Below are 21,836 nucleotides of genomic sequence, written 5' to 3'. Positions count from 1 at the left end.
TCCCTAACAAGAATCCAGGGCAACCCTTCTAATCCTCCTCCAGGGCTGCCACAACCTCACAGGCATTAGAAAACTGTATATCCTCCACCCCTTCACCCAGACACCAGCAAGCGAAGACACACTTGGCATTGGCTACATCCTCATGGGACTCAGAAAAGCCTCCCTCCTCCATCCCATCACCCACATAATAGTGACTAGAGGCATGTTCAGCTGACATGCTACAGAGAAGAGAAGAATGGGTAACAGTATTCATTCTTTATTTTAACCTCCCCTCCAGCAGAATCCTTACAAACCTCCTCTAGCACAGTCCTTGTAGACCTTGGGAAATTCTCCTTCCTCTATCCCCCAGCCACATACTGGTGTGTACAAAGGCACATTTGACAAAAATCAGGGCAAACATTTGGTTAAGGTGAGACCAAGCTCCAGCAAAAGCTTTGGTTTTGCTGAGGAGACACTCAGCTTGCTGTACCTGTGCCAAGTCCCCACCATGTACCACAGTAGGAGACTAGTAATTAGTCTTGCCCAGTGGCTGTACCTGTCTATAATCTGGGTGCTGCCCTTGGACTTGATAGTGGCAATGGTAGCTTTGAAATCTTTGGAAACCATGTTACTAAGATACAGAGGCCATGTAGTTACCATGGTGAGGACTCTATTACATCTTCTGTTTGGCTGGCTCAGAGCAGGCACTGGTGAGCCCTGCTACAGAAAGCTGCTTATAGTAGGTTTTCTTAGAAGAGATAATAGGTAAAAATATTTTTTAAAAAGAAAGAAAGGAAAAAAAGGGATGGATGGATGGCTTGACAGTTAAGGCATTTGCCTGCAAAGCCAAAAGACCCAGGTTCAATTACCTAGGACCAACGTTAGCCAGATGGATGCACAAGAGGATGCATGTGTCTGGAGTTCATTTGCAGTGGCTGTTGCAGTGGCTGAGGCCCTGGCATGCCCATTCATTGTCTCTCTTTTTCTCTGTCAAATGAATAAATAAAAATATTTTTTTAAAAAGAAGAGATAACAGGGACATATGGGACCAGAGGGGCATGGATGGGCACCAGATTGGTCTTGAATTCTGTCTGGTCAACATTCATGGCTTTATCACATCTGAGGAAAATAGCCATGGAAAACAAGATCCGGCTAATAAGGCAGCTAAGTTAGTGTAGGTTGGGCATTCAATACCAAGGTTTCCATGATAGAGGTCTACAATGAAGGCACAATCCACGTGCTCTGGGGTGCTGTAAGCAGAGGATGGAGTTATCAGGATCAATCATGCCAGTGGAAACCTAGGGCCTGGGTAAATGAAGAACTCCTGGTTGGACTTCTTGCCATAATCAACAGAGATACCAGCGAGGTGAGCCCAGAGCCAGTTCTATCAGAGATTCAGGAAACAAAGAAGCTCTGAACACCTGAGCACTGGTCAGAAAATTTATGAATTCAGTCTGAGATGGGGCCAGTGATCTCCTTGCCAATGGTGCAATGCCCACAGGCATCCTTATCGGCAGCATCTTCCTTGCCCATGATGAACTGCTCAGGGTACAAGAGCTGGTGGTACATCCCAGTGTGAATTTCATGAGTGACTTTGGGTTCCAGATCTACAAACTCTGCCCCGGGCACATGTCTGGCAGAACTCATCTCACTGAAGAAGGTGTTGAACAAGTCATCTCCTCCCCCAATAGTCTTGTCAGTTAGCACCTGGCCATTAGGCTGGACGTCATGTTCCAGGCAGTACAGCTCCCAGCATGCATTGCCTATCTGGATAGTAGCCTGACTAATGTGAATGCAGATGCACTCTCACATCTGACTACAAATTAGAAGAGACAGAAGTAACACAGGTCGTTATCTTTTAGGAGGAGCTAAGCATCAACATAAGCCCTCTATGTTTCCATAGTGAAACTTGAGACTACAAACTACACAGAAATGAGTCATGAATGTACATGCTTGGGGAATGTACCACACTCCCATCAAATTGCTGTGTAAGCATGAGGACCTGTTGAGGACCCTAGCACCTCATAAGATGCTTGGGCATGATAGTATGTACCTATAATACCAGGATAGGGGAGAAGAAGCCTGGGAATACCTAACCTTCACTGACTAGTGAGTCTACCAGAATCAGTGAGCTTCAGTTTAGTGAGACAGATCAAGAATGGGCACACCAGGGTCTCTAGCCACTGCAAAGCAACTCCAGACGCATCTTCCCCTTGTACATCTGGCTTACGTGGGTCCTGGAGAATCAATCCTAGGTCTTTTGGCTTTGCAGGCAAATGCCTTAACTGCTAAGCCATCTCTCCAGCCCGACCCCCTCTGACCTTAATGTTACCCTTCCTAATTGTGCTTATCTAAGAGGGCCAGAATTGTCCTTTGCAACTAGTTGCACTGGACCTGCAGTATTGTCCCGAGACACAAGCATATTTTCTTTCTCTTTGGAAATAAAGATAATGGAAGTGAAAACCTGCTGTGGTTCAGCACCAAGAATACATATTGTCATAGCAATCCCTTCTACCAAGGCTCTATTTGCCTTCCAATGCCAAGACAGTTGTGGGTGGCTTTCTCAAGTCTCCTATTGTTAGGGGGAAAGCCAGCTCCCTGCATTATTACCCTTGAGGACCAGCAATGTGGAGTCCACTTCCCTATGAAGCAGGAGATGCTTGTCTTTGATTTAATTTGACACTCCAAATCTAAATCCAATGACATCTGCTGAACTATTGCAAATAAAGTCAGAATCCTTTCTGAGTGCAGTAGTAGACTATATGGATGAGAAAGGGGAGGGATGAAGCTGATAAGGAGACAGATCTTTGGAGGTTTAAATGGAGGCAAAACTCTACAGAAATGGAATGGAAATGACTCTATCCCTCAGGAGGGAAAGCCCCAGAGAGAGGTAGGGAAAAGATGGAAATGATGAGAAAATGAAACTAAGATCCCATTTTGCTCACAGCATCAGAAATCAGCAAAGGCCTCATGTGGTGTGTTAAAGTATTGGAACTGCTACTCTGAAGTCAATTAGAAATTGTGCAGCTGTGGGATCAGAGCCCTAAGAATACGAAAAGCAATAAAGTTGAAGGAGCTGAAGGCTAATCAGAAATCCCTTATAGCCACCCTGCTTCCAAGGGAAAAATACTTAGTTTCTCCTACTCTTCCCCTTCTATATTGACTTCTCTAAGTCAAGCTTTCATTCCTCCCTTGAATTATTTTTCTAACTAATCAAGGTTGACCTAAAAGCAAGCCTATACCTTACTGCCAGATGAGTTCTTCTGACAATCTCATCTTTTGTCCTAATCAAACTTATTTTGTTTGCATACTCCAAATGCCATCCAATTGCAATGGAGTAATACCCTAATTCTTTAGTGCCTAATTTTAATACAGAGAAGTATTCCTACATGCTATGCAGTTAGTTTATAAGAGAGAGAGAAATCAAGGTGTTTTTCAGTCTACTAATAGAGTGAACTTGCTGGTTTCTGACTGACTTTGCTCACTCCCACATTCCTCATGCTCAGAAAGGCTAATGGGAGAGTTGTGGAAAAGTTTTGAAATACCTGCCAAAGCCAATCTGCATTTCTAGCTTCCATAGTGCCCGTTCCAAGCTCTTGAATCCACACGGTTGCATCAAGTCCCTGTCACCACAGAAAAGCAAATCTTGTGATATTATAAATTCAGAAACTTCTAGCTGTTCTACAATCTTCATTGATCAATTGTACATCCATCCCTCCACAGTTTTTGTCCACTTTATCAGACACTTCTTATTATATCCCAATGTTCTTGGCATAAGAGATTTTAAACATTGTAAAATATGGGCTATATGTTGGAATATGTCCATCACTAACTATGCTAATATACAATACAGTCACCTTATTGCTATACTTTAGATGTTAACTGTTCTCAAAAGCCCAGTTGTTAAAGACTTGGTGCCCCGGTGGCACTGCTGGGAGGCAGTAAGAACTTTCGGAGGTGGGGCTTAGTGCCAGGTCTTTTGTGCCCTAGGTGCATGTCTCAAACAAGACTGGGAGACTCTGACCTCTTCAGCTTTCTTTTGTTTCCCGGCCATGAAGTAAGCAGTTTGCTCTACCACACATGCCCCACCATTGCAAACTGGCTGCCTCACCAGAGGACTTCTTAGAAACAATGGGTCCAGCCTGAGATAGACTGAAATCTCTAGACCTATGAACCAAAATGAACCTTTTCTTTTGGTAAGCTTATTACCATAGGTCTTTTGTTATACTAGCAGGATGCTTCCTGATGGTCTCAGTCATGGTCAAATGTAGTGTGTAATAAAATACATAGCTGGTAATATTCTATTATTTACATTTTTAATTTCAGGCTTAGCTTTCCTACCCTATTTTCATTTATAAAATTCATACTGAACTGTGCTATTTTTATAAATGAAACAAAAGGAAAAAAAAAAAAAGAAACAGGATTATGTTGCAACTAGAGAGTAGCAAGTACCATCTGAGGTAGAGTTGATATCCTAGAAGGGTCACTGTGCTGCTGCTCTGAGTGTTAAACAAACCTGGATCCACAAGGACTTTATGGTCCCAATAAATCTACATTATAGGTTTCCCTCCTCAAACCCATTGGGTGCCCAATTTCTGGATGAAGGATGCAGTGGTCACCTTCTCATGGATGGAACAAAATACTCAAACTGAAGCAGCTTATGGGAGGGCAGGGTTCATTTCAGGATTACACTTTTGAGGATGTTTTATCATAGTAGAGAAAGCAGAGCAGAGCAGGCAGCTGGGGCATCACATCTCCAAACAGAGTGGGAAGGAAATTATCTGAGTGAAGTAGCTCAACCCCAAGGTCTGCCCCTCAGCAACACCCTCCTCCAGCAAGGCTCCACCTCTGAAGAACTCCACCAGCCAAGTAGGAAGCTTAACCACTGTGGGGGACATTTACATTTGAACCACCACAGCGGGAGGTAAAGATAAGTAAGTGAAAGCAGAGATTCACACATCATAAATGAGAAACCCACTCTCTTCATATTCATATTCATATTCATATTCACATTTAGTCATTTGCATAGTCATTTTTAAGTCCAGAGGAGGAAATATGTTTTATCATAGCTAGGTCCATCTCTTCAGAAAATAGGTTAAATGGAGATGGTCTTTTACTGGACTTAAATGGTATTTTTCTGTAGTAATAAGTCATTTTAAAGCTCCTGATGCATTACTGAAGGATTTAAATTGGTAAAAGTATTTAATGGTTTAATTGGGAAAGGTATTTTTAGATAAAATAATTTTTGAATGAAAACTACAGTTTAAATAGGTGCTCAGAAGGCAGAGAGGTAGGCGCATCACTGTGAGTTCCAGGGCGGACTGAGCCTACATGATGACTTTCAGGTCAGTCTGGGCTAGAGCAAGATCTAGAGCAAAACAAACCCAAAATCTACAGTTTAGAAATCAATTGTTAATCTTCAAAAGACACATCAACCCCAATGCATACCTTAGCTTTAGGACTTGAAAAACAGATGGCCTGGGGTCTCTGAAGAATTCAAGATAAATGGCAGTGTAAGAGACAGAGGGAAAAGGAGACTGTAAATTTTTCTTTCTGGTATTAAAATCGTTTATGAAAATCAACTACATTTGACTTTGTGTTGTCTGTCTACTACATTCAGTGGACAATGAAACTGTTAACATGGCTCAGAGCTAGCTGATAGAAATTAAACTGAATTTTATTATAAAGTTCCAAAGGTATATAAAGTTTTAAAAATAGAGGCTGAGTAATGCTTAATATTCCACATATCCGATAATATACAGCATAATATTCCATATTTGCTGAGTTCCTCATTTTAGTTTCTATCCATATTACTAAAAAGCAAGTAACAACTGAAAGATGCAAACCCTATGATGGAAATATGGCATTCTTTTTGTTTATTGATTTTTGCTGATTTCCAAAGTAGAACAGTTTTAATTACATCTGAAAGGATTATATTAAAATGATTAATAATGTTTGTTATGGGGAAAACCATCCACTCTCTAATTAGACTGGGTGCCCACTCCACAGGAGGGAATACATGCCTGATACTGAAAACTTATGACAGGGGAGCCCTAAGGGTTTAACGTCTGCTGGTGTCTAGCTAGATGTACATACTGTGCTCACCAAACTGCCCAGTAAGCACTTCTTATAATGTTCATACCCTTTTGGGTAGAGGAGCTTCTTTTTCCAGATGGTGGTGACCTTGGGATGACTCAGAAGGCAACATAGTGCTGAGAAGTGACATAGGAGAGCTCAGCACTGAAACATCTCTATCACATCTTCCAAGGCTCAGGGTCCATTGCAAAAGAGGTGGCAGAAAGAATGTAAGAGCCAAAGGAATGGTAGGACTCCTTACAATGTGCTCCTCCAAACATAAAATGGCCTGGATATCCATGACCTCGTAGTGCCTGACACTACCTACACAAGGGCATAATAATAGGAGGAAAAGATGATGACATCAAAATAAAAGAGACACTGATTGATGGGGAAGGGGATATGATGGAGAATGGAGTTGTGGAGAGGAAAGTGGGGGGAAGGGAATTACCATGGTTTATTGTCTATAATTATGGAAGTTGTCAATAAAATGAATTTTTAAGAATAAAATAAAATTATTAATAATAGGGGGAATATATAAATTAAACATAAAGCAAGATTTCTGTCCAAACATTTCCATAGGAATACTTTGTTGTTTTGTTTTTGCTTTTCATTTGCTTGTTTATTTTTGTTTCTGGAAGTAAGGTTTCACTGTAGTCCAGGCTGACCTGGAATTTGCCATGTAAGATAAGGGTGGCTTTGAACTCACAAAGATCCCCCTACATTCGTCTACTGAGTTCTGGAGTTAAAGGTGTGTGCAATCATGCCCAGCTTCATAGAAATTCAATTAATTAATTAATTAATTTCAAAGAAGAGAGAGGGGTAGGGAGAGAGAATGGGCATGCTAGGGCCTTTAGCCACTGCAAATAAAATCCACATGCATGCACCATCTTTTACATCTGGCTTAGTATGACCTGGGGAATTGAACCTGGGTCTTTTGGTTTTGTAGGCAAGCACCTCTACTGCTAAGCAATCTCTCCAGACCATAGAAATATTTTAAACCAGTTGAGAACATTGGTTTCTGCTATTGTTTGGAAGAGATTTGTCCTCCTAGCATTTCTACTTGAAAACTTGGTTCTGTGTGGCCATGTTAAGTTAACATCTAACTTTTAAGGGGCAGGAAGAATTAAGAGACTGTTAGATTGGGATATTGCCTTCTGAAGATATTGAGGTAGTGATTATGAGACTGGTTAGTTCCCACTAGAGTAAGCTAGACACAAGTAATCCCTTTCCACTCTGTTTTTTTTTTTTTGTTGTTTGTTTGTTTGTTTGTCTTTCCATGTGATCTCCCTCCCATATGATTTCTCTGGCACATTCTCACTGTGATGCCATCCATCATGAAATATGCAAAGAGAAACTCAACAGAAGCTACATCTGTGGGGATTCCTAATTTGGGACCCTGAGTTTCTGAAGCTGAGCTAAATAAACCTTTTCCCCTTATAGGTTCTTTACCTTAAGTATTTTTTATTATCAATGGGAAAATAATATTGTTACCATGTTTATGGTTGATTTGCTATCTTATTTTTTCTTGGGTAAATTTGAAACATTTCATGAGGGCAAATATCCATTTTATTTGGTGGCCAAGGACCTTTCTTGATCCAAATCTTCATTTTACTTCACTAAAACTGTAGTTTGACTTAAAGGCAGGGGAGAAAAAGTGTTGATTACCTAGCATGAAGAGAGGACTAGGAAAATAATAAAATTTCTTCCTGTGTGTGTGTGTGTGTGTGTGTGTGTGTGTGTGTGTGTGCAGCCACACACATGCAAACACAAGTTCATGAATGTGATGGTACCCAAGTGTATACATGCATGTGGAGATATGAGGACCACTGTAGGTGTGGTTCCTCAGGTGCCATCCACCTTTCTTTGAGAGATGGTGTTTTATTGGCCTGAAACTCACCAATTAGGCTAGACTGACTGCCCAGTAACAGGTGTCCATCTCCCCGGTACTGGGATTATGAACACACACCTCTACAAGTGGCTTTTTTATTTTGGTTCTGGGGATCAATCTCAGATCCTCATACTTGCAAGTCAAGCACTTCACTGACTGAGCTGTGTCCCTGGCTACTACTTCTTAGGAATTGTCCTTGACCTTCAACCTTTGAGCACTACTTAGATAAATAAAACACAATATACTCTATATACTTTCATTATTGTTTGAACAAAAATGCTTCATACAACTATAACTTGAATTGAACATGACATGCTACAGAGATACACTTAAATGGGGAAAATTAACCTTATTCTGACATCAAGTATTGGAACTTTATGGTCATATTTCCCCTTCCTCTTACTTTAAGAATTGGTACACTGAGAAAAGCCTGAAAAGGTCATCAGACTAAATAATTCAGGCAGAAAAGCTGCCATTGAGAAATAATTACAAGTTCATCTTTCATGAAGTTAGCCAAGAGAAAATCACTTGCCACAAAGAAAACCTGACCTATGTTCCCAGTCTGCTATATATATTATTAATGTCATGGGGCCATTGTCCTCTCAAGAGTAACATTTGGTTGCTATTTGTATCATCATCATTTAGCCTTTATTTAGCACATTCATCTTTTATTGGGTTTAAAAGGTCAGTTGTGATCTAAGGTTTTTCCATGTTCCTCTTCTCTTTTCTTGAATTCATTGAAGATATTTGTTGGATTTATTTTACACTGGAAGATTAAGTTATGAAAAATTACTCTGTGGAAAATACCCCAATGCATACCCTTTTGGGTGCTGACTTACATCTTGAAGACAGGTAACATTTCCATGTGTTCATCTCCTTTAGGACATAGCTGCCATCTGACTCTATTCACAATGGGATCCAAGAAGAACAGGTAGTGTTATAGCTCTGGATGCATTTTCCACCAGAGGCAAACTAGCTGTCCCTGAAACACATATACTGGTTAGTAATTTTTATTTAAACACAGGCTCCCAGTGGCTTTGGTTCTCAGGGTAGTCATAGCCACAAATGTACTCATGTTTCTCTTTATCCTGTTCACATTCAAAGAGAGCTAGATTATTAAAAGTTTTGGCAATTCTTGCCAAAAGTGACAGAGATCTGTTTTCAGTATTATGACCATCCTTGACTAGAAAGTGTTCAAGTGGCTGTGTATACAGCCGTAGGTAGGACCATTTATATGCCATTTTTACATGTCTCCAACACTCCCTTACCAGTGACTGGCCCATTTGGAGTTCCTTCTAGCTCCATGCTAAGAATGGAATCAGTCCTGAATCCTAGCCCAGATAAGTCTATTGCACATGTGTTAAAGAATTACTTGACAACATGTAGTGTGGGGGCAGTTAGTGGAACCATTAAGAGGTGGAGCCTATTGGAATGAAATTAGTTTGCTATAGACATGCCCTTGAAAAGTATATTATAATGCTACCTTCTTTCTGGCCACTATGAGGTGAGCTGCTTCCTTTGCAACCTGATGTATTGTCTCACCATGGGCCCAGAAGTAATTGGGGCCATGCTACTATGGAATGAAACCTCCAAAACTGTTGGTCTAAATAGGAAATAGGCATTCCCATGTGGAGGTAGATTATCTCAGGTTTTTGTCATAGTGATGGAAACCTGACTGTTGCAGTCAGCCTCCCATTACTGACAGAAAACACCCGACCAAGAGCAGCTTGTAAGAGGAAAGGGCTTATTTTGGCTTACAGACTCAAAGGGAAACTTCATGGTGGCAAGGAAAATTGGTATGAGTATAGGGTGGACATTACCTCCTGGCCAACATTAGGTGGATAATAGCAACAGGAGTGTACCAAACTCTGGCAAGGGGAAGCTGCTCATAACATCATAAGCCTGCCCCCAACTGCCTCCAGGAGTCTCCAGTTCCCAAATTGCCACCAGCTGGGGACCTAGCATTCAAAACACATAGGTTCATGTGGAATGGCTGAATCAAACTACCACACTGAGCAACACACCCATGAGTTCCAATACATTTGATTATTGCCAATACAGGCCCTGCCTGGCAGTCCTTAAGTAAGGTGACACTCCTGTGCCCGCAGCTTGTTTATGTCTCCATAGAGAGCTCTGAGTGTGTCACCATGACTCCTATCTGGCTCTGAACGCTGTCCCCATAAGTGATCTCATCTTTCAAGAGAGAAAGTGGGCCACTGGGCAGAGACTCTTGCTTGGCTTCACACATTACTAAGTGTGCCTGACAGCATCAATGGGGGAATGGCTTTACATCCAAGTTCCAAAAACAGTTTGAAATGAACGAACACCAGGACCTTTTCCCCTATCATTCATCACCCCTTCCATTAGCCAAGGCCAGTGCAGTCCTTTGTCATTTCTGTGTCATCATCCCAGTCCCTGGCTTTCCAAATCTACTCTTGGTCTCTTCAGCCCTTAGTCATTTGTCTCCATTCTGTTCCACTGCACTCTGCCTCACATTCTCATGCCCTTCAACTCATTTTTGCTAAACCTGGCCTTCAATGTGGCCACCTCTTCCCCCTGATCGACTCACTGCATTACTCCTCACACTCTCTGCCGTTGCTATCGCTCCTCCTCCCTGGGGGAATTAGAGAATGGTGAATACAACAGATCCTTACATTTTTTCTTCTTCTGAGATGTCTTCCCAAATTTATACCTTCTACCTCCAAACATGTGCCATATATTATGTGTTAAACTAATCAAGTTTATCAAAAGCTGGCTAAGCTTGAATGAGCAATTTTGTTGCTGGTGCTCCATGTGTTTACTTTCATACATACTGTTAGAAGGACATTTGCATGTATATGTGTATATGTGTCATGCATATATATGTGGGGGGCACATATGTGTATGAGAGCATGAGGAGGCCAGATGGTAACAGAGGGTGTCTTCCTCAGTCATTCCCCTCTTTCTTTACTGAGGCAGGGTCTCTCGCTTGAGCCTGCAGCTGATGATGCTGGTCTAGTTAGCCAGTTTGACTGAGGCCTCGTTGCCTTGTAAATGCTTTATCCCCTGAGCCATCTCAGCAGCTGGAAAACTTTTTTTAAATCACTAGGCATTTTATTTTTTGTGCTTAAAAATGAAGACCTTGCATTATCTGGCATAGCATCTACTAGATCAGGAATGAAAAATACATCTCTTTTCCATGCCAATTTCAATTGCTTAGAGTACTGTTCATAAAGATTACTGGGTGCAGAATACATACTTAGGTTAACAAGATTTGTACAAAAAGGGTTGGAGAAAGCAGACCCTTGGAACTGCTTTTCTGGTGATATCTGGTTGACAAATATTCAACCTTCAGATTTCAACAGAAGAATTTTTTCATAGACCACCAGATTCTAAGCCTGCTTGGCTATTCTTACTCTATGCTCCTTAGCTACTAACTAGCCTCTCTGTCCATTAAAAATGTCACTTGTGGTGTACAATATTTTACACCACACAAAGTGCTTAATAAATATTAGCCAAACTTGATTGCCTCATATTCTTTATCTCTAGACAAACTAGGTCACTTGTTCTTCCCTATAAGGGTCTCACATAACCAAGTTTTCATTCTTGTATTCTTATAATGAACTGCTCCCCTACAGCCCGAAGCCAACAGGCTACGTATGTGTCCTCTGACACCTATTTACAATTCTATTTTCTCTAAAAAGTATTTCTCTACCTTCTTTTTCATCTGGAACTAGACATTTTCATTGCTCCTTCTCACGTATTTTTTGCAAATGACTTGATTTGGTCCAAAATCTCTAATATAACATATGAAAAGTTGGACCCTCAATGCTTCCAAGGTTCTCACAAAGAGATGCTTCTCAGTGGAGGACATGAGGCTAGAAATCATATCTTGGCATTCTTCCAAGGCACAATCTCTCCTTCCTAAGGTGGAAGGCTAAGTTCACCAACACCAGCTGATGAGTATGCAGACAGGCTACTATATAACTGAGCAATCTCAGGAGTGGCGCTTACAATGTTAAAAATGCTATACAGCTTTCAGGAAAAACTTCTTTATTCTTGTGCAATGTATATTTGGTTGGTTAGGACACTTTTATATATCAGATGTGTTCACAGTGGGACTCATTTGTACTAATGACTATAACACATGAAGATGTCTTACTCTCTTAAATATGAGCTGAATATATTTATCTAGATTCTAGACATTTTTTTTCCAAAAGCACTAGATTGTGGAACAAAAGTCATCTTCTAAACTAAACCTTTCTAAAACTAAAGATTTCAGCTTTTGTAATGGAAGTACTTACCAAGGGCTGGAGGTATCCCTGTAGCAGAGCATTTTCTCCCTGACCCGGCAGTGATTTGTTATTTCCATTCCCATCCTGCTGCCTGTCCATCTTTGTCAGTAACCTGTTAATATTTTTAATTGTCAGTGGACCCATGAGCAGCCAAATCAATGCAGAGCACCTGATACACGAGAATGTGACAGCAATGGTCACGACGGTGTTATTCTAGCAAGGCTTGATTGTGTGTCTTCTGTCTGCTCTTCCTCATTAATTCCATCTAGCAGACTCATACTCATCTTCCCAGGCCCAGCCAAGTTCATGGCTAGAGCAGGAGTCGTTTTCATACCTGTCAGCAGTGATTTCTCCATCTGTTCAATGCAAAGAGATGGGTGGACCTTCACAGGGTGAATACTCAGATACATTTTGAGAGTTGTGCAGTCCCTGAGATGAGTGAGACCTACTTTTTCCTCTGTATACTTGACTGAAACAATGATAGGAAAAATAAAAAGAAAAAGAAAACTTTTTACTGCTGTGTAGCCAATATTCAATGGTAGGAGTGATTAATAATCTGGAGATTCCTATCCTACATGAAGGTGGTAACTAGCTGATCCTAAAACAAACCTGGGCTAAGAAGACTTAAAAGCTGTATTTCAAAAACAGGGAAAACCCATTCCTGTTATGTAGAAAAGCAGTGGTGTAAGTTGTTTTTCTAGAAGTTGACAGGAAAATTGAATTATTATGGAAAAAGAGAAAAGGAATGTTGATAAAAGAAAATTGCATATATTAAATGCTACTGTGTGCTGAGAGTTATTTTGATCTCTTCATGTCATTTTATTTAATTCACACTGTAAAAGCATGTGAGTTGGTCAAAGTACCTAGTTACCTGGTGTGCACCCAGATGCTGGCCACCAGTCCTTGTTGAGGCATGCGTACTTATTCTCCACACAGCCTGCATGGAGATCCAAGCATACTACTCCTAGAGAACCCACAAGCAGGCAGCATGAACACTATTATGTGGTTATCCCTAAACAAAAATAATGACCACTACATACGTGTGGTAGTTTGAATCAGATGTTCCCCCCTTATTCATGTGTTCTGAATGCTTGGTCCCCGGCTGGCAGCAACTTGGGAGGGGTAGCCTTACTGGAGGAGATGTATTTCTGGGGTATGAGCTCAAGGGTGCTAAGGCCAGCTTCCCATTGCTAGAGATTTGCTCACTCTCCTGTTGTTGTTTTCCACCTACTGTGACAGAGGTGATGGCCAGCCTCTGCCCATGCCATGCTGTCTCCTACCATCATGAAGCTCTCCCCCATGCCAGCCTATAAATCAAAATAAACCCTTTCCTCACATTGGCTGCTTTTCCCAGGTATTTTGTCCAGGCAACCAGAAGGTAATTGCTACAATAAGCATACAACATAGCTAGAAAGTGTTAGAAATGCACAAATTTTTCGTTTAGTGTGGTAATAATAATGACTTGTCTTTGATATTGCTTGTAATTCCAACATTATTATTAAGCTTTTATAAATATAAAAATTATAATTTATTCTAATAGTAAACATAAGAACCTAATAACATTGCACCAATGTTCTTTTGTGTGATGGGATTATAATGTAATGAGGCATGAAAATTATCACATATGAGTTGGGACTAATGGACATTCAGCAAAACTAAAAAGTATAGCCCTATGAAGAAATTTAGCCATTGAGTAAATTCATCTTTCAATTATGGGAACATAATTTAAATGTAATCCAATAAATCTTTCCCCTGGGTTATCAAAATCTCTAACAGATAACATATTTCCTTGGCATAGTGTGGGTCTACTTGATAAAATGCTAGAAATGGATCCAGCAATCCCACTTCTAAGAACTTACTCAATTATTTGGTATTAGTCTGTTGAAGAGATATCTATACTCCTACATTTGCTAATTTTTTTTATAATAGCCAAGTTATAAAATGTCAATCAAATGCTTAATAAATGAAGACAATTTGGTATACATGCCCACTGAACTAGTACTCATAATAAAAAGAAAGGAATTATATTATTTGTAACAACATGGGTGGAACTGGTGAACATTACATTAATTAAATTCAGTTACAAATGAGTAAGTCTAGGAGACCTAATGCACAACATTATAACTATATGAATAATAATGTGCTGTTTACTTGAAATTTACTAATGGAGTAGTTCTTGTGTTTTCTCACCACAAAAAATTAAAAATATGAAGTGACAAATATAATGGCATCCTAATGAGTATCAAAACATTACACTGTGCACCATAAAAATATAACATCTTTTGTCAATTAAGCCTAAATAAATCTAGGGCTGGGAGATGATGAGGCAGAGATTAGAGTTACACAGCAACTAGCCAGGAACTCCTGTGGCCACCAGAAACTCCTCTTTAGGAAGAGACACATTCATGCCTGCCTTCATTTCCAACTTCTGTCCTCCAGTCAGTGAATTTGTTTATGTAGCGTTTAGTGCCAAGCTCGTCCTTCTTTGTTACAGCATCCACTCGCACTTAAGACGGAAAAGCAGAATGGATTAGGAGGGGTTTGGTGTTTATTGTGGAGCGGGTACCCAAATAAACCAGAATAATGACACATTATAGATACTGGATTCCCCATTCCTTGTCTGCACCCAAATGGACTACAGCACCAAGCGAGACTGCGTCTTCATCACTTTAGAGCTGAATGCAAGTGGAGGGAGATCACTCTATACCCGACTTTGTCATTTGGTGGAATTCTGAGTCACCTAGGAGACACACCTGAAGCGAGGGCGTTGCCTGTGAGGATTACCTAGCGTCAGAAGCATGCCAGCTCTCAAAGCGGGCAGCAACTTCCAACTGCCAGGCCAGAAGAAAGTCCTCGGAACAAGCAACATTACCTGCCTACATCAGTTCCTCCTGAGAAAGTGCGTCTGCCACCGCGGCTGGTGTCACCCTCTTCTGGTGTCAGAGCAAGCTTCCTCTGTGTTCCAATATGGACCAGCAACTCTCCAAGGAACTCCCAGGCTTTCAGCACCAGATCGGGACAACTGAGGCAGCTGACTTTGTGGACTGAGCCAAGACTTTCTGGGTGCTGGCAGGCAGCCATTGTAGGACTACTCAGTCCTTTTTATGTTTCTAATTTTTCAAAGTAGGGTCTCACTCTATCCCAGGCTGACCCGGAATTGACTATGTACTCTCAGGGTGGCCTTGAACTCACAGTGAACCTCCTACCTCTGCCTCCCGAGCGTTGGGAATAAAGGCATGCGCCTTCATGCCAGGCTTACTCAGCCCTTTCATGCAAGCCAATGTAGTAAATCCTCTAGAGTCTCGCCTAGTACAACCAAAGGAAAGCCTTTCCATACTCTATACATTTCTATCAGTTCTGAGGCACTAAGGAAGCCCCGCCTAGTAAAACCAGACACAGCTCCACAGATGGGCTCAGCTCTCTGAGCTTCCACAGTCCCTGTTCTGCTGCAGGCTTCCACCTCCCAGCAGCAGAGAATAACAAGGGGGTAAATGCACTGCAAATGCTCAAACATCATGGGGGTTTAGAACATTGCCGAAGTGTGAACACTTTGTTGAAATGATAAAACATTTTCAAGTCTTTTATTGTAAGAGAAACGGTTTTGTTTTTAATTCAAAAATATTATGAGGCTGGAGCCCTTCAAAGTGCTTGCTTGCAACGCCTCCTGGCTTGGCTCAGTTTGGTAACCAGCCACATAAAGCCAGATGAGCATTAGTTTGCTGCAGTGAAACCCTGACACACACATGTGTGAGCATGCCCCCCCCCCCACATGAGCGTGCCCACACATGCAGGGACATGCATATATACTCAAATAAATACATGTGAAAAGAAAATGTTATTGTAAATCAGCAATTTATAATTGTATGTGTTGATTATTATAACAATGTATGAGCACAATGTGAAATAAAGACTTAACATCCATTAATTCAAATATATATTTTATTTTGGGAAGTAGTGTTCTGTTTTGTTTTTGTTTTTCAAATACTGAGGTTAGAGTCTGGTGCCTTGCACCTGTTGGGCAAGTGTCCCTGGTGTTTTGAGACAGTCTTCTAGACAGTCCAAACTGGCCTTGGATTTTCAGTCCTCTTGCTTCTGCCTCCTGAGTGCTCAGTTGCAGGAGTGTCCCACCAGACCTAGAAAATGCCAGGGTTGTGTGCATGTTTGTTTTTGTTTGAAGATCACACCCTGGGTCTTTTGTGTGCTAGGCAAGTGCTTTCCCACTGAGTTACATGCTTCACAAATGAATCTTTAAATATTTTAGATTTGAACATTTGAAATGTATTCCCACTAGTGTTGAATTTTACAATATTGTATTTACTAATGATATTCACTGCAGTGTACAATAGAATCTCATACACAGTTTTACTCCTCCAACGATTTTATAGCCATGGGCAGGTGGTATTGGCCTAGGAGGAGGGAATCATGAGGATTTATATAGAGTTAGCGCTTCAAGAAGAGCATTGCTACTACAAAAGTGTGAATGCACTTAACATGCCTAGTTTGTATACTTAAAAATGGCTAAGGTGGTAAACATGATGTTACGTGCATCTTACCACTACTGAAGATATCTGTGTTATGAAAGCTCTCTAAGCCTCGGTTGTTCACCAATGCAATGAAGATGATAGTGGGTGCATCAGTATTTGATATGAATACACAGACCATCCATGTGAAGCAACTCTGACTCCTGGCTTGTAAAACTGTCTGTCATATGCTAATGGCCTTTGTTATCACGGCCTCAGTACTTGCTATGACTGTACTCCACAGGAATTCCTGAGGTTGCTATCTCCTTACCCTGCTTTTATTTTCAGCGCCAACCTCTGTGGAATTATTTTCTCCATTGTAACATTTGCTATTTTATTTTCTTGTCACCCACATGAAAGGAAGCATTTCTGGTGTCATTTATCATGGTGGCCCATACATAGCCTGGAACAATGCTGGCATCGAGTAGATGCTAATATATAATGTATGAATAATTTAGTTCTGTTATTGTTATTATTTGCATTATCATATGACATGCAGATATTTTTTCCGCAGGCTGGTAGATTTTAAAAGCTTGCCTAATTACAAAATTATCTGGAATGATTCCCAGGTCCAGCCCACCCTGCTAAATCAGAATCTGCAGGCAAATTCCCAGGAAGCTTCAGTTTTAAACAAGGCCCTCAGGTGATTTGTGTGCAGGGCTTGCTGTGTAAAATGTGAATATTGCATCAGAGAGCTTGCTAGAGGTGCAGAACCCTTGAGAGGGAGCAAACATCCTGGGGATCCCTAGGTACATCAAAGCTGTAGAAGGACTGGCCTAAGCTACATCCCCTCAGAATTTCCAACCTGTCAGATCACTGCAATCGTTTAACAAAGTTGGCGCCAAGCCAGAGAGAAGGTGCACTGGTTTCCTCTGATTTGGAGTGATTCTGATTAAGCCACACTGGGTTGTGATTTCCTAGATTAAACTATCTTCGGATATGATTTAAAGAAGTGAGTCCCTCTCAGAAATAAAATAATAATAATAACAAAACCAAAACACATCCAATCCTGTGTTCCAAGCTTAGCTTTATTATCATCAAACTAACAATACACCAGAGTAGAAATCGCTACCTAACCAGCCCATTCAATAAAGGCCTCTGGTGTCTCAGCAATGACATTGGTGAACCGGGGTGAGTCCTGTGGAGGTATCTTCAAAGAGAACTATTACTAAATGGCTTAAGGGACAATTAACCATACAATATAATTTTATGTCATATTCCTAGATATTCTAAGAAAGAAATTGATCTCTGCCCCTCAATCTTCTATTCTTGCTTTAAAATAGATTATATTATTATTCAGTTATAGGGAACTCAAGGGATTAGGAAATGCAGGTCATTAAAGATCCAGGTCCTTATTTATACTCATAGATCTTAAGAGCAAGGAGCACCTCCCACCATGAAGGGCCACCTGGGGCACAGGCAGTCAAGAGGAAAGGGAAGGGGCTGAAATGGAGTTATTATCTTTCTTGTGGGTTTTGTGAAAAGTAATGGGCAAGTCAGGGAAAGCAAGCTTAAGATGTGCTCTGGGGCACTGAACTGTCAGTTGTTATCTGGTCCCTGGCTCAGGGGTGACTAGAGTAGGTGATGGTAGGTGGAGTGTGGAGTCCTATAGAGAGGTTGCCTCCCAGTGCAGACCTACTTCGTTTCCATAAGAAGAGACCTACTTCGTTTTCATATGTGAGTGATTTCCTACCTCTATGAACTTACTAGTTCTAGAAGCAGCATTTCCCCCAAGCTTAGCTGTGACTAGATAACAAAGCATGAAAAGCATCAGAGACAAAACCAGGATGGTGGCTCATATCTTTAATCCTAGGATTAGAGAGGTTAAATTAGTTAGATGGCTTGTGTTTGAGGCCAGTCAGGGAAGCGAGTCATTTCTAGGTTGGTCTTGCTAATGTGAAGACTGTAAAACAAACAAACAAAAAATAAAAACAGAAAATAAACAATATGGTTAATATAACCATTTCAGGTTCATAGCACTTAATCTGATTGAATCAGAAGTACCTCTTTTGCCCATCCTTGAATTTTCCTGCTTCATATGTAGAAACTATATCTCCTCGCTAACATCACCCTCTTCCTCTCTGTCATACCAGGATCCGCCACCACGCACTTCACATTTAACATACTGGTAATTATGATTTTGACCATGGAGATTCAACTGTGGCATTTCAGATGCTGTAGTTCCCTGAGTATTGGCTGGAGGTTACATTCAGGGTTGGGCCTTTCAAGTTTTCTCAATCTATTGTCACTAATATCAATATAAATGTCAATTTACACAGGGATTTCAGATCACTTTCACTCTACCTCTGTCAAATCTGGCATCTCTTATCATCCAGGACAGGCTGCTGACCTGGGCCCAGGCATGAAACATTGTGTGTGAACACCAGCTTTGATGACATGGTCATGAGTAAAATGAAACAATCCTAGTCCCACTCCTTTCTCTTCTGTTTAAGAAAGAAAGTTGCAGTCATTCAAGGCACTCTAGAGGACAAAGTGTTCAAGGAGATCCAGAAAAGACACAGGTAATGCCTATTACAAGTCTCTCATGATATAAATGAAAACATTGCTTAAGAACCCATGTTTAATGTCTTTTACTCATAAATGCACATTTCATTTTGGACTTTGATTTTGAAGTTTAAGTTGAAAGTCATGTTCACCTTGTAATTACTGTCCCGGTAATAATCATCTGGCTCTTCTACTTCACATTTTTCATTTTATCTCAGGAAGAATAACCACGGCAGAGGTCAGCAGTTTATCCATTGTTTAATTCTAAATTCAACTGTACATCTGAAAACTCCATTATGCTTATTTATTTATTTATTTGGTTTTTGAAGGTAGGGTCACACTCTAGCTCAGGCTGACCTGGAATTCACCATGTGGTCTCAGTGGCCTCGAAATCACAGTGATCCTCCTACCTCTGCCTCCTAAATGCTAGGATTAAAGGTGTGAGCCACCACACCCAGATTTTCATTATGCTTATTTTCTAGGAGTACTTTCCTGATACGGAAAACTATCACCTTTCAGAGTGTTTGCTTTTCAACTCTTGGTAAATATCTTATGTAAAATCTGAGGCTTGTGTTTGGCTCATCAGTCTGCCAAGTATGTATTGGGACTCTTAGGCCCATTTTCTCACAAAACATGATCTCTACCAAGGGTTAGCATCACATTGGAAGCCTACATTTGAGTAATGGGTCTCCTAGGGCTAAGGGCTATGGGCAGGAAAAGACATTCAACACATGAATATTTATGTATCCTTACCATGAGAAGCATTCTCTTTTGTACTTACATGGGAAATGAGTATTTTGATTCCTCACAGAGAAATAAATCTTAATTGAGCCTTGCCTCCTAGCTAAAAGAAAAAAACGTGTTTTTGTTTTTTTTTTTACACTGCCTGCTGCTCAAACTATGGCTCCAGCTCTGTCACTCTTTTCTTTATCCAGCACCCTTATAAGAAAAGTGACCCATGGGCTGGAGAGATGGCTTAGCGGTTAAGCGCTTGCCTGTGAAGTCTAAGGACCCCGGTTTGAGGCTCGGTTCCCCAGGTCCCACGTTAGCCAGATGCACAAGGGGGCGCATGCGTCTGGAGTTCGTTTGCAGAGGCTGGAAGCCCTGGCGCGCCCATTCTCTCTCTCCCTCTATCTGTCTTTCTCTCTGTGTCTATTGCTCTCAAATAAATAAATAAAAAATATTAAAAAAAAAAGAAAGAAAGAAAAGTGACCTATATTTTCCTTGCCTTTCTCTTTTGCTTGCCATATAAGCTACTGTGACCTGGCTTTTCTACCATGTATCTATGTAAAGACAACTACTTTTATGTTCAAGTTTTTTAAAGATCAAGAAATTTGTATCTTTGCAGTTAATTTTACATGACTGATTGGCACATCAATGCAAGAGAAGGCACATAATTAAGACTGGCACAGGAATACTCTAGCATTACTTCTCCAACCATCTGTTGTTTATGCCTGCCCACAATTGATCCATGCTTCTGGTAAGAACGTCAGTTTTCTTTGGAGAACGTCTGACAGCTGTACTATTAATCAGGAGATGATTGGTGTAGCCTGGGTCCAGCCAAAACAATACAGCCTGACCTTAGTGACAGATTTAGGTGAAGTCATGTGATTCAGTATAGACCAAGTATAAGCACTGCAGGGCTCTTTGTGGCAGTTTGGGGGATGTTATACACTATTAAGTTGTTCTGTGAAATATAAACTTAGTAATAATGGTGACCAATTCACTGTCATTGAAGGAAAGCTGGTCTAAAAGAGCAATAAGATTGAGAGAAGCGCCATAGAGAGATGAAGAGAACTTCCTGATCACATCATTTTACCCATGCAGCTGGGCTCGCCCAGCTGAGCCACCTGCTGCATGGCATCGTTTGAAACATTCTCCTTTGGTCCTTTGGCTGCTAAAGACAGTCCGACTGACTTCTTTCTGTCACTGATACTGCAAGAACTGGACTAATATGGATAATATTCGATGTTGCAAAATAATGTTAGTCAGTAGAAACACTGTTATGAGATCAAGAATTGCTGTGAAGTTTTTGAAAGGCAAATTTCCTTCAGTATGGGGTGAGAGACAGATCTAGTTCCATTTGGCTCCATGTGGATATCCAGTTCTGCCAGCTTCAGTTGGAAAGGCTGTCTTTTTTTCCAATGTATAGTTTTGGTATCTCCCTGGGGGTGGGGGGAACAGATGGATATAGCTCCACGGATTTATCTGTGTTCTTTATTTCATTGATCAATATGTCTGTTCTTTAGCCAGTACAATGCTGTTTTCAGAACTATGGCTCTGTACTATAACTTGAAATCAAGGTATGGTGATACCTTCAGCATTACTCTTGTTGCTCAGTATTGAAGTCTTTTGGACTTTCATATGAAATTTAAGTTTTTTTTTTTCTATTTCTGTGAGGAATGGCATTGGAAATTTGATGGAGGTGCACTGAATCTGTAGATTGCTTTGGGTAATATAGACATTTTCCACAATATTAACTCTTCCAGTACATGAACATATGTGGTCTTTCCACGTCTAGTGGATTCTAGTCTTCAATTTCTTGAGTATTTCAAAGCTTTTATTTTATACATTTTCATTTATTTGGTTAGG

General features: G+C 40.7%; 1 pseudogene; it reads right to left on the bottom strand.

Annotated features, from left to right (window-relative positions):
- Window positions 1–995: 995 nt before the first annotated feature.
- Window positions 996–1,791, bottom strand: LOC101595213 (annotated as a pseudogene).
- Window positions 1,792–21,836: the final 20,045 nt, after the last annotated feature.

The sequence above is a fragment of the Jaculus jaculus genome, chromosome 2 (assembly GCF_020740685.1).
Source record: "Jaculus jaculus isolate mJacJac1 chromosome 2, mJacJac1.mat.Y.cur, whole genome shotgun sequence".
Lineage (NCBI taxonomy): Eukaryota > Metazoa > Chordata > Mammalia > Rodentia > Dipodidae > Jaculus > Jaculus jaculus.
The sequence above is the reverse complement of the archived record's forward strand: the minus strand, read 5'-3'. Positions and strand labels throughout refer to the sequence as shown.